The sequence below is a fragment of the Marmota monax genome, unplaced genomic scaffold (assembly GCF_021218885.2).
Source record: "Marmota monax isolate L192 unplaced genomic scaffold, Marmota_monax_Labrador192_F-V1.1 WCK01_AAM20220418_F8-fsc00066, whole genome shotgun sequence".
NCBI classification, from domain to species: Eukaryota; Metazoa; Chordata; class Mammalia; order Rodentia; family Sciuridae; genus Marmota; species Marmota monax.
This window is the reverse complement of record NW_026692805.1, coordinates 4001331-4014560: the sequence shown is the minus strand read 5'-3', so window position 1 is coordinate 4014560 and position 13230 is coordinate 4001331. Positions and strand designations below refer to the sequence as shown.

At 46.7% G+C, this 13230-nt stretch overlaps 1 long non-coding RNA gene across 1 annotated transcript in view; it reads right to left on the bottom strand.

The window, feature by feature from the left end:
• Positions 1-1519: 1519 nt before the first annotated feature.
• Positions 1520-13230, bottom strand: part of LOC124095127 (uncharacterized) — a 49010-nt gene continuing 37299 nt past the window's right edge. Inside the window, exons 2-3 of the long non-coding RNA XR_009227096.1 lie at positions 6260-6368; positions 1520-2884 (exon numbers count right to left, since the gene is read on the bottom strand). This is a non-coding gene — a long non-coding RNA (uncharacterized LOC124095127). The remainder of the gene's footprint in view (positions 2885-6259; positions 6369-13230) is intronic.

The window sequence follows — 13230 nt, the reverse complement described above, 5'->3', positions numbered from 1 at the left end:
TTTTCCACCTTCTGGCATTAGTGGATTCCAGTGACCTTTTTTTTTATTATTATTTTCTTCAATTGGCCTGCGTGGCGTGTGCTTTCCTTTGCTTTCACTAAAATCAGTGTTATGTGTTATGTGCACAGTCTTGGAAAAACCAGTTGTGACTTGCAGGGTTCAAGTTTGAGATATCTCATTTAATAAGGCTCTCCTTACACTTACCAGGGACACATAGGGTTTATTATACTCTTATCCTAGAATTCCAGGACATGAGAGCATCCTACTAGCAGGGATATTTTTGATGTCTTTGGATGAAGTGCCAGAGTACCCCTGTACTGCATCCTTTGCTATCACAAACATCTTGGTCAGCAGAGCCACTAAATTGACCCTCTGATCTTCAGAGCCATATCAGGGACATCAGGTATACAGGTATACAGGGTCTCAGGAGAGCTCTAGGCTTGCCCCACAGAGCAAAGACCAGGTTTGTGGTGCATATTGGCTTCCCTGAGAAAACAGCCCAGCACTTGGAAGTAGGGTTGAAATTGTGGGTTCTGATGGGGATAAGTGAGTGGGATGGTGGGTCCTGGGAATGAAATAAGTAAAGACTGGTGAGAATAAGGTAAAGTCTCACCTTGCTTCAGGACCCTAGGAGTCTGTGCTGGACTTTCCTGCTGGAGCTCATCTGAGATTCGAACCAGCATCCTTACTCACCCTAGTTACCCTCAACAGCATCAGATCTGCTGGACCCAAATCTGTAAATGGCAGGAGATATTTGCAGTGAGACCTAGATCTGCTGCTGAACTTCTTTACTTCTCAGCCCTACTTGGAAGTCTTCCAAGGTACCCAGTAAGTAGAGAATAACGGGATTCCCAAATGCAGTAATGTATTGCCTCCAAAATCCAAAGTGGCTCACCAACTGGTTCATCAAGCACAGTGTCCCCTTCCTAGTGGCAAAAGGCATGATGTACTGAAACTTGTCTGTCATCTTACAGAAGATGTTCTGGAATATCCCAGATGGATGGACCATAAAAACTTCAGCAATGTGACAGTATCCTGTGCATTCTCTCGCACACCCCCGTTTGACTAGGCCTTTTCACTTTTTGCTCACCAGGTCCGATTAGCAGGATGTCAATATGGTAAATCAGCAGGTAGTTCTTCTTTGGAATGTCAAGGTACTCAAGGACCCTTTGACTCATGTCATGTCAGAAAGATGGAGAGTTAACACAGCTCTGATTTTGATTTTTCTTACTGGTAATGACTGAAAATAACACAATTTGCCAAGTGCCAGCGGCTATGTTAATATGCTCCAGTAAACACACAGCTTTGTTGGGACTACCACTTGGTCAGCACTTGTAATAGTTTGTTGTCATCCAACCATGATCCATCTGGTTTTTACACATGGGCCAAAGAGATGAGTGGAATGGGGAAATGAGGAGGACAAATTCCCAGGCATCTTTTAAATCTGTGTGTGTGTGTGTGTGTGTGTGTGTGTGTGGTGTGTGTGGTGGGGGTGTGTGTGTGTTTTATTATTTTGTGGTGTTGGAGATCAAACCCAGGGGCCTTATGCTTGCTAAGCAAGTGTTCTACCACTGAGCTATATTCCCAGTCCTCTTTTAAATCTTCAACTTTAATTGCATTAACCATTAAAGTTTCTCCTGAGATGCTTCTGATTTGTACAAGGTCACAGACTTCCATGTAGCCCTTCTATCAATGTGAGGGGTCTGCTCGCTCTTGAGATTATCCATTCCAATATATCATCAGGACTGGGAAAGTAATCAAAGGGTGAGTATCTGAATACACTGGATATATTACAGGTCAGTCTGAGGCCAGGACTAGATTTATCACCTGTATAACTTCCCTACCTAGCTGGAGCTGACTTCCCTGGGGTCAGCATCAACCCAATTCCCATACCCAATTGTCTTTGAAAAGACTGGGCATCTCCCTGTCCTCAGTGCACAGCTACACTGGTAAAGGTCCTTTTGGAGAAGGATCAGGGGAGTATTCATTGTATATACTTGAGGTTATGGTGCAATGATCTATCTCCAAAGTACCTCTCCCATCTTTTATTATTGGGCTTTGGGACTGAACCAACTCAGACCTATAGACTGTGAGGTACTGTGATTTTCCACACTGGTACCTAATCACATCTCAAGTGACCACTCTGGTCAGCTATACATGTAGCTGGCCTCTCGGAACACCAAGGTCTATTGGCTTGTAGGTCAAGGTACTCTGCCTACCACTCTGACCTCATTGACCATTACTGAATTTACATTCACCTCCCTGTTGCCTTTCCAGAATTCTATCATGTCTGTTAATAGAGTGAAGTACAATTTCATGGGAGTTTCTAGCTCTCAGAGGAGGTTCACCACCAAGCTTCTCAAAAAATTTCACTGCCTTCATCCTCTATCTTCACCTGACCATCATTATAGCCCCTTCTATTTTCATGAAGGAAGTGTCCTCTGTGTCTTCTCAGATAACAGAATCAAGTGAAGAATTAAATAGTTTTTCCTAATAAGTCCATTCTAATATTCCTACATCCTTGACCTTCCAGCCACTTTCTCAGTATTATGCGAGGGCAACTTCAGCATCTCTACCTCAACCTTAACTTCTACAGTTACGCCTAAACTTCAGAAGGCTTCTGGCAATATGAGGACTTGCTCTAGGTGTCCTTACTGGGACCTGAAAACCAAGTCATGGATAATACCCCCAATTCAATTCAATAGATTTGTCCCCACTTTTTAGACATTTATTCTACCCACTCAGTCCAACACATCAAGAGCTCCTCCCAAACACATTCCTTCAGTTCTTGCCAGATTTAAATTATTTTCTCCAGAAGCAGAAACTTCTTCCTCACTTGGCCATAATTATCTTCTTGAATTAAAAGAAGGATGATGAGGTGAATCTGGAAAAGGAAAGATGTGTCATCTTGTGAGTTATTTGCCTCAAGTAAGGTCCTTGCAAGGTCTCCAGGCAAGCAGACTGCTTTCCTCTGGTTCATAAAAACTTGGAACTTTCAGGGAATTACGGTTCAAGATTTTGGGGTTTAACTACATAAATGTCCTCATTTCAGACTTTAGGGCCCCACACTTTTCCTATAAGTGCTCTGAATTTGAAATGGGAAGATCTGTCAAAGCTGGGAATTCAATTTCCTTTGTGGTTTGGCCACTCTTAATTAGACCATGGGTCTAGTTTTCAGTACATTCTGCCCTGAGAAGTGCAGGTGACAATTGTAACATTAAATGCTTCCACACAAGCCCTTTGATTTCTACTCTGTGCCTTCAGTTGATAACTGACTGTCCAAGACCTATATGGTAACAACACTTGGCCAACTCCACAATCTTTATAATTAGCATTGTCTCTGTACTTATCAGATGTGACAACCACCACACAACCTAATACTTCACCTTCCACCTGCACTACATCCCAAAACACCTGAATAGATAGGATGCGATTATACATCTCATGTTATCCTCACCCACTTACTACTTACCACTTGGCCACCATTACAACCAACTGGTATTCTTTTCTGAGGGAGTTTTGAGAAACTTATAAGAGGTATCTCAAAACTGTTGTCCAGAACAAAAATAGAAGCTTTTATTCATCAGTTTCTGTCCCCATTTGTTGAGGACAAACACACAGTCTCTCATATTTCTAAGTTGCACACATGTAAAGTCCAGTAGTTTCTTGCTGCGGGCACAGTACAGGCTATGAATCAGGAATGGAGAGGTTCACTGCAGGGGCCTGAGGTGATGTTGTCAGGTTGCACTTGTCAAAGCCAGTCAGCATCTGCATGGAACTGGCCGCTGCATCAGGGACCCAGGTGAGAGAATGGGAAGTGATGCGCAAAGGATGTCTGATACAACTGGCATGCCGATGGATGACTAGATCATCACAAAAAGTATATGCATCATACTGAATTTGGGGGAGATCTTTAGAATTTCTTTTCTATGACTCCTGCCTTTTCAATTGTTTGGCTCAGATTGTTATTAAATGAGATTGCATTCCCTCTGCATAACCAGCGGCCAGGATGGGGATCAAGGGGACATCCAACCTGCTTTGTGAAATGCCCTGCTCAAAAAAATCCATATATGAGTCATTTGTTCAACAAGTAAGCACTGTTCTGAGCATTAAAATTATGATAGTGATGGAAAGAGAAGAAAAAAAAAAACTCTCTTACAATATGGGGAGATGACGAAAGCATAAATAAGTACATTAAGTAGAACACTAGGAAGTGAGATGCTATGGAGATATATTAAGGCAGGAAGAGGGCAGGAAGTGCAGGTGAGAGGGGCTGTCATTTTAAGCAGATGCTCAGGGAGGGCCTCCCGGGAACATGACATTCAGAAGACACTTGGAGGGAAGACATACCAATACACGGAGACGGCTATTCCAGACCAGAGACACTCAGGGACAAAGGCCTTGGCTGGGAGCCTGCCTTCCTGGTGGAGAAGTGCAGTGTGGCCAGAGTGGATGGGGGGAGAGAGCCAGAGCGCTGGCAAGAGGTACTCCATGTGGCACCTGAGAGCCAGAAACGCCTCTGCTGTCACTAGCAGTGAGGGAGGCAGGAGACGGCTGGAGGGTTTTGAACAGAGGTAAAGGTGAAGCTCTGATCTTATCTGAATTGTACACAACTCACACACATCAGTGTGAACACACCCGGGTCCCAACACAGTTCAGTCTGACATTCCCCAGCTTTGCCATCCTGCAGGTGCAGCAACTAGGCTCATCATCTGGGCATCCAGACGATGGGGGGACTTTGGTCATAGAGGAGACAGGGCTGGTGATAAAGAATCCAAGACTCTGATCAGCTCCCAAACTGCAGAGATGGACCGTGTGGAAGGATCCAGGTGTCGTGATGGACACTCAGGGAAGCCCTGGCCACCCCTCGCATTGGGCTCATGCATTAAATCTTTTGGCCTTTCTGTGGCTTCCCTGTTCCCACAGCAGGAGGTGCCTCTGCCCTCCAATGTCCTGTAGCATGTTGAGCACAGAATCGTAACTTGTGAACTCCCTGCCAGTGACAAGCATGGCCATAAAACTTGATTGTTCCTGATGGCAGTAGTCTGTTTCCTTAACCTTTGGCTTCCTTCTTTCCTAGTGCTTCTATACATCTGGTTCTGGTAAAATGAAGAGATTCACTCCATTTACAACTGTGCTTTTTGTCCGAGGCTGAGTTTTTTACTCTCAAACTCTCCTCAGCTGAGGTAGAAGGGATAGAGTTCCTTCCTGCAGAGAACCTCTTCCAGACAAGACAGGGTAGCGCCCCGCCCCCCCACCAACCCCTGGTGTCCATCTGGAGGCTATCAGACACCATCCCTCCCTGGGCTGGGCCAAAAGCCCTGTGGAAGTCACCATTCAGGAGGCCAAGGTGGTACACAGGGCCCCTCCCCATCTTTACCCAGACCCCAGGCAGCACTTGGTTCTGAAACATCTTCCATGGTACCATGACGCGTCCTGAGAATGTGGGTCCTTGGTCCTGTGTAGCTTCTACCTACTATTTTATATACTTTGCTGTGTTTGCTGATGTTTGCACAAAATGCAAAGTCGTCACTGGGGGAAGCCTCTTACCTGCAAGTGTCCCTCAAAGACTGTAGACAAAGAAGAAGAGAGCTGCCAAGAGAATGCGGACCTCCTTCAAGGCCCAGGGAATACGGCTCTATGGGGAGAGGGAGCCAGGAGAGAGGTGAACAAAACCTCCTGCTCTTGATGAGGCCCTTTAACTGTGAGCTCACCTTCCTCTTTTGACCCCCTGAAGAGGTTCTGGCAAGGTTCAGCAAGCCATCTGGCCAGGCCCCTGGTTGTCCTTTGAGGGTCACTCTGCTGGTGGGAAGTTTCTCAGACACCCAGGCTGATTGTGGGAGAAGCACTTCTCCAACAGGCTTCCACAGCCAATTGCATCTGGTCACAGAAAGCCCCACCAGGGGCAAGGGTTCTGGGCATGTGTCTCTTACACACAAACTAAGACCAAAAGACAGGCAGATGCCCATCTCCCCATTTTACAGAGGAAGAGACTGCTGAGACATAAAGGCTTAAGTTTCCTCCAATCCATATGACCTCAGAGTGTGTGGTCCTACCATGAGTATGTGGGCATAAATGCACCCAGTAGCCACCTCCTCTAGCCATGCCCTACCTGCCTATAGTTACCAGCCAGTCAGTTCAGTCAAACTAGGGTGGACAGATTAGGCTACAGCTCTCTAACCTGATCACTTCAACTCTGAATATTCTGCATCAATAGGAGCTTTGGGGGGATACTTCATATCCAAACCATCACACATACCAAGTGGTCCAGTAACTCCTTTTTCCAGAGGACATAAACAGAGAAGTACAGTATTATTATCATCATCGTCATCATCGTCGTCATCGTCGTCGTCGTCGTCGTCGTCGTCCTGGGGATTGAAATCAGGGGCACTCAACCACTGAGCCACATCCCCAGCCCTATTTTATATTTTATTTAGAGACGGGGTCTCACTGAGTTGCTTAGCACCTGGCCGTTGCTGAGGCTGGCTTTGAATTTACTGTCCTCTTGCCTCAGCCTCCGGAGCCGCTGGGATTACAGGCGTGCACCACCATTTCCAGCACTCACAGCATTATTAGTAGCAAAAAAAGAAAAAAATGGAAACAACCTAAAGTTTCTGAACCCGGAGCTAGATTATGAGCTCTCCTCCTGGCGGCTCAAGCAGGAAACCTTGAAAACATTCTTTGTTCCTCCCTGACATTCAGTTAACAATCAAGTCCTGTTGTTTCTACCTCCTCTCTCAGGAATCCGACCACTTTCTGCATTTAGTCCTCAGGGCTCTGCTTGGCCATGACTTCCTCAGTGACGCTGTGCCACCCGCTGTTGGCCACTGACCCTACTGTGTTGGGTCTCTGTTGTTGCTGGTGGAAGGCTCCATCCTTTTCTCTCTCACTTGTCCCCTTTGTAATGACCTCTGCTTCTCCCACCAGATTACAAGTCCCACAAAGGATGGGATGCTGTCTTGTTTGCTATTATGACCCCAAAGCCTATGACAGTGCCTGGCACACACAAGATTCCCTGACTGGGGAATGAAAGTAGGGATGGGATCCACTCTCTGGCCATACTGTCCAAGAATCCATATGGAAAATGCTCCCAACACAATTTTAAATGAGAAAAAAGTCTGCACAATGATATACACAGCATGACATTCACATTCTTATACAAAAATATGTGTGTAAAAATCCAGATGAGAGGCACTGAATTGTTAGCAATGGTTAGTCCTGGTCACTTCCATTTTTTTAATGGGTAAATATATTTTCCAGATATTTTAAAATAACCATACATCTCCTTTATAATCATGAAAACAGTGAGTAAGATAGATAGAGTGAAGGATCCGGGACTTTTGGAATGAAGCATAGTTTGAGCCAAGGACCTGACCAGTTGAAGCATCTTATGAAGTATCCACATTTGAACTTGGCCATGATGGACAGCTGTGGCAGCCATTGTTTCCAGATGGGCTCTGCAGGATCGCCGGTGATCCTAACTGTCTCCTTCCTTCCTTGTGGGGACCCATTAGGCTGCGTGCAGTGAGATGACAGGTAGTAGTTTCAGAAAAAAGAACATAAATTTCCTTTTTATTAACAAAAAAAATCAGGGTAAACAAGTGTTGGTCCCCCCCACACACTTTTCCTAAGTCAATTTACTCACATGCTCAGGGTAACATCTTAGAAGCTCTCATAGGAGGCTTATTTCCATGATCCCACTTCAGTGTCTCTTACTGTTTGCAACAAGAGTTGAAAGATGCCAACATGACAGCGAGCAGGCCAAAGCTCCCTGGGCTTGGGAATTGTGTGGCTCTGGAGCTAGCGCACAGGCTGGAAGTCCCCTGGGTGGGGTCAAGATTGGGCCAGGTAGAAGCAGCATCTATATGAACTTGGAGGTGACCATGGTTTCACATCTTTGATCCAGACCCCAATTTCTTCTATTTCCTCAACTGCTTGGTGTCTCAGTTCTCCCATATGTCAAGCTGGAATTCATACTCTGAGACATTTTTTAAGAGTAGTGAAATTTCAGCCCTACCATTTGGGGCTATACTATAGAATGGATTTTGAGTCACCCAAAGGCCCATATGTTAAAGACTTGGTTCCCAGCTTAGCACTATTAGAGGTGGTGAAAACTTTAAGAGAAGGAGGAAGTTAGGACACTGAGAGTTTGCCCTTGAAGGGAATATTGGGACTCTGGCCTCTTCCTGTCTCTACGCTTTCTGACTGCCATGAGGTGAGTAGGTTGCTGTACCACCTGTTCCCACTGTAATTATGCTGCCTCACCAGAGGCCGAAACAAACAGAGCCAATTGTCAAAGACTGGAACCTCTGAAAACATGAACCAAAAAAACCCTTTCCAGTTCTAAAGTTGATTAGCTCAGGGATTTTGTTACAGTAACAGAAAGTGGACTAATAGAATACATCCTTCTGCCCTTCTGCCTGAGAAATGGAGTAAAAGGGATGTTCATCCTAGAAAAGGAGAAAAAGAGGACAGGTTGGTGAAACATAAAAAATATGTTATATGCATGAAGGGCAGATTTGTTCCATGTGGATTCCCAGGGAAGAAGACTCAGGCTGCTGGCAGGAGAAATCCAGGTGAGTGCTTAACAAAAAGAGAAAAAGGAAAGAAATGAAACTTTGAAGAACAAAAAGTGATCCAAAAGCCTGCCTTGAAGATCAGTACTGAGTCGTCTAACCCCATGAATCGTTTCGGGGGACTAATCCGAATGCAGGGCAGCTTTGGCAGAGGGGATTCCTGAATTAAGTTGGAGATTTAAACAAAAACTTTCACTTACTCCCAACTCTAAGAACCTGCTACTTGGCCATTTCACTTTTGGAATTTGTCTGAACATAATGTATGATTCATCCTCAACATCATTTTATCTAAGCCCTGTCAGAGCTGAAGTTGCCAGGGGGGCTCCTTCCCTGATCACCTGCAAAAGGGGACATTTGTCTTGTTCATGGCTGTCTTCTTCTTCTTCTTCTTCTTCTTCTTCTTCTTCTTCTTCTTTTTTCATGACTGTCTTCTATCTTCTCGTTACAGAAAAGGCTCATAGTGTGAGTCCTGCCTTCCTGAAATAAAAGTCAGAACTCAAATTCCCATCCTCCTGAGCAGGAAGAATGAGGTCTTGCGGCTAAGCCCACACTTCGAATGTTCCTGTGCAGAACTTGAACTTGGAAGCAAATAACCCTGTGTTAGTCAGTTTTTCATTGCTGTGACAAAATATCCCCAAGAACAATTAGAGGAGAAAAAAATTTATTCTGGGCTCATGGCTTCAGAAGTCTCTGTCTACAGTGGGCCAGTTTCCTTGCTGTAGGCCGAGGTGAGGCAGAACATCATGGTGGAAGGGTGTGGCAGAGGGAAGCTGCTCACCTCAGGGCAGCCAGGAAGCAGATGGGGGAAAGGGGCTGAGGGAGGAGGAACCTTCCAGAGTATGTCCCCAGCAACTCATCTCCTTCAGTCACGCCCCATTGCCCACAGTTACCACACAGTACAGTGTCCTCTGACATTATTAATCATCAAATGGATCAGTTTACCGATTAGATCACAACTCTAACATCTAATCATTTCACCTTTGAGCATTCCTGCATTAACCAAGAGCTTTTAGGGGACACCTCATATCTGAACCAGAATAAACCCAAAAGGGAAACAACAGGGCAGGGAAGGGAGTCACCCTGGAGCATCAGCATGTTTTGGGTGATGGTGATAACACTGGCTGTCAGAAGGGCAGTGGTTGCTGTCTTGCAAACATCGCAAGGTCAGGTTCTGGGACTGGATGTATCATTAGCTCTAGCAGAGGTAGCATTGCTGTGAAGCTGGTTTCCAGTGTCTAGTGCTTGCAAATGGCACAGGCTACTGTAATTGCCTCATCAAGGTCTGAGATGGGGTTTGGCAGCACTCCTAGAAGTTGAGCCTTATTGTCAGTTCTCACCTGCCTGTGACTCTGAGGTGTGCTTCCTAATGTCACCCAAGAGCATTGTCATCAGAAATATTTTCTCTTGTATTTAGGCACACAGAGTTAGACTGCCCTGGGTTCCCAGGCTTCTGGCTCGTAGGTGTGGCCACATGGCTGACTTCTGACTAAAAGCATGTGGGGAGAAGTAATGGACTTCTATGCCTGGTCCTTAAACCCCTCTGAAATCCTCCATGCTCTTACCTCCTAGCAGGGTGTAGAGGACCCAGTGGGACCAGATCCCTAGAAGATGGTGAAGCCATTAGAAGGAAGAAGCCTGGACCCTTGAGTAGATGTGAACAGGAAGTTAACCCATACTGTTTAAAACTACTTTGATTTTGCCATTAACAGAAGGTCCGTCTTGACTAGTAGTACACAATGAATTCATTTTCTGGTGGACTGGCCAAAATAAATTTCATTTCCCAGGATTGAGAACTCTGAGTGTTTTGCTTCCCTATTTCATCTGCCACAGAGAGGTCTAAAGTGCAGATTTGATGGTAACATCTGTACACAGGTCCTCAGAATTGGAGGCATTGGGCTCCTCTTAGACTCTCCTTGTAATGCAGAATGGAGGGGAGAGACCATTCTGTCCTTCATGCCCAAGTCACAGAAGCTTCCCTGAGGGAAAGTCAGCTCTCCACTGCTTCTCTGCTCTGGTCATGGTGGGGACCTTCTAGCTTCCTGCTAAAAGCTGAGGGAAATCAGCTATGTACTCTTAGTGACTCTGAACTCCACATAGGAATTGGCAGGATGAAGCCAACTCAGGATCAGGAGCCCAAAGAGTTGCTTTGAAAGAAACACTTGGTACCAACCTGAAATCCTTTGGCCTTGCCTGGCCAACTCACCCTTGAGTTCCCTACTCACCCATAGGGGCAAGCTTGGGGCACCAGTTAGTATCATGTGACTGCCCTCTGGCCTCAGTTGATTGGACCAGGGCTCAGCATGTGATCTAAGCTGGGCCAATCCAATATTTTATGGTTCAACCCTGGAAGTGCAGTTTTAGGCCAACTCCACTGTTGAACAGAGCAAGTGTAAATGGATAAAGGGGGGAGGGGGCCCTTGTATCCTACCTTCTGTGCCATGTGAAATGAAAAACAGGCCTAAAGGAAGCCAGTCTGAAAACAAAATAAAGCAGCAGGAATAGAGAAGAGAAGGTGAGAAAAAGGAGAAGGGCTGGCTGTCTCAAAGCAGCTCTTCTGTCTGCAAAACACATTGGCTCTAGTTTGCTTAAGCTAATTCAAATTAGTTGGTGAATGTAAGGACCTTAACCCAAGAAGGAGAAAGTGTTCCCCCACACTTTGTCACCCCCTGGGAGCCTCAGCACCTTCAGGGCTTGTCAGGAGCTAAAAATTATTCAAACAAAGCTGGGGAAAGAAGGTGGTTGGAGACATCTCTATGGATGTGTCTGAAAGTGGAAAGGACGTAGCCATTTCCCTTGTCCAACAGCCTCACGTCATAGCAGAGCAAACCCTGAGAGCCCAAAGAGGTGGAGTGACTTCCCCAGGACCCCACAGTCTGTGGTGCTGGGGGCTAGAACTCTGGTCCCCGGCTCCCAGCTGCAGACAGAGCAAAACCCCAAGCCTAGAAGCCCGTTTTGAATTAGCATCCTTTCCCACATTCGGCCTGGGGCGCAGAGGCCAGGCTAAGTAAGCACATGTTGCTAGGCTGGCGACAAATGACGCGGCTAATTCTCTTCGCCCGGATGGTCCCCGCGCCCCAGGGACGCCATGTCCCTGTGCACAGGAGCAGACGCAGGCCTGGCCCCCGGAACAGCTGCAGAGGCCGGGCCGCTCTGGAAGACGCTGCGGGGCGAGGGGGCCAGGGGCTCGGTGTCCCCACCCACCCCTGTGCCTGGCAGACAGCGGCGCTCGGCCGCCAGGTGAGGGCCAGCCCCTCCGGGCCTTTCAGAGTTAATTAGCCTTCATGAATATGGATGCCACCGCCGATTTAATACGGTAGAGAGGTCATAACCTGACCTCAGCGAGGCGTGCATAAAGAAAAGGCTACTTTTCTCAGCTCGGTTCCTAATTGAAAGGCCGAGTTGTCCGACGAAGCGCAGGGGGTGGGATCGTGCCGCCAGCCGGGTTTTCTGCGCACTGAGGACAGTGACCAGGGCCTACCACCGGCAGTGGCCCTAATCACCTACAGGTATACGCAGGCCGTTCGCGGTTCCAGTGAATGTTGCTGCAATGGTGTCTGAACTGGGAATCGATTCTGGAGTTTTCCTTTTCCATGATGGTTTTCATTTCCTGTAATTTAGAGCTGGAAGCATTTATGGAATATCACATGGTTTTCGTTTACACAGGAAATCAGCTGCAGTTGTGAGAAGATACTGACTTACTTTTTTTTTGTTTGTTTTTTAAATCCAAAGAGAGAAGAGAGGGCGGAGGGAGGGAGGGAAAGAAGACTAGCTTGCAGCATTTGGTTTTGAAATAGTTTTCCTTTTTGATCCAAAGTCACTGTTCTCCAAAGTGAGCTGTGATTACAAGGAAAGCGGCAGTTTATTTCTGACACGTGGTAATCACGTTCTGTGAAGCAAACCCAGCGCCCATAGATATTTTGCCTTTTTTTTTTACCCCCAGAGCAAAGAAGTGAGCCAAGAGGGGGCGGGGCGCGCTCAGCTGCCGGCAGCTTCCCTTCTGGGACGGGAACGATTTCCAAAGGAACGCAGGGGACAGAGGCTGAGACACCAAACCAGATTAAGCCAAGAACCAGGCCGCTTTGGGGGTTTACTTTACACCCTCCCAGAGAAAGACAGCACTCACTGCCTAGTTAGCCTATTATGATCACTGTTTGAAACCTGAAAATAGCAAATGTCGCCACCCGTCCAGTTCCCAGGACCACACTCTAAAAGTCTCTTCTTAATCCAGTTTCAACCAGACTCTCCAGAAATCATCAGAGAACTGCAGAGCTCCCTAACAGAGACTGAGAACGATGCGGAAGAATTCGCTATGTGTCTTTTAATCAGTGCCCTCGGGCTGCCACTGCTAGAAGCACCCCATAAAGCCAGCGCACTCTATTTACCTCCGTCTCTCCCCAGGCTTGTTGGGAGCTATTTCTTTCTCCACCCCCAGCTCTGAGGGCAACTAGTCCGCCCTGGGCAATAGCACCACCCTGTGGCCAGCATCCCTCCCCTAGTACTTCATCATATTCCTTTTTCAGGGTCCTGGACAATCCGAGTGGGCGAGTGGGCGGAAGGAAGGAGACTGCTTTTAAAGTTCAGAGTGCCCCGCCTGGCTTTAGGGTAGCTCAGGAGCCCCCCTCCTTTTTTTTCTTTCTGTTCCTGGATTGCGCTG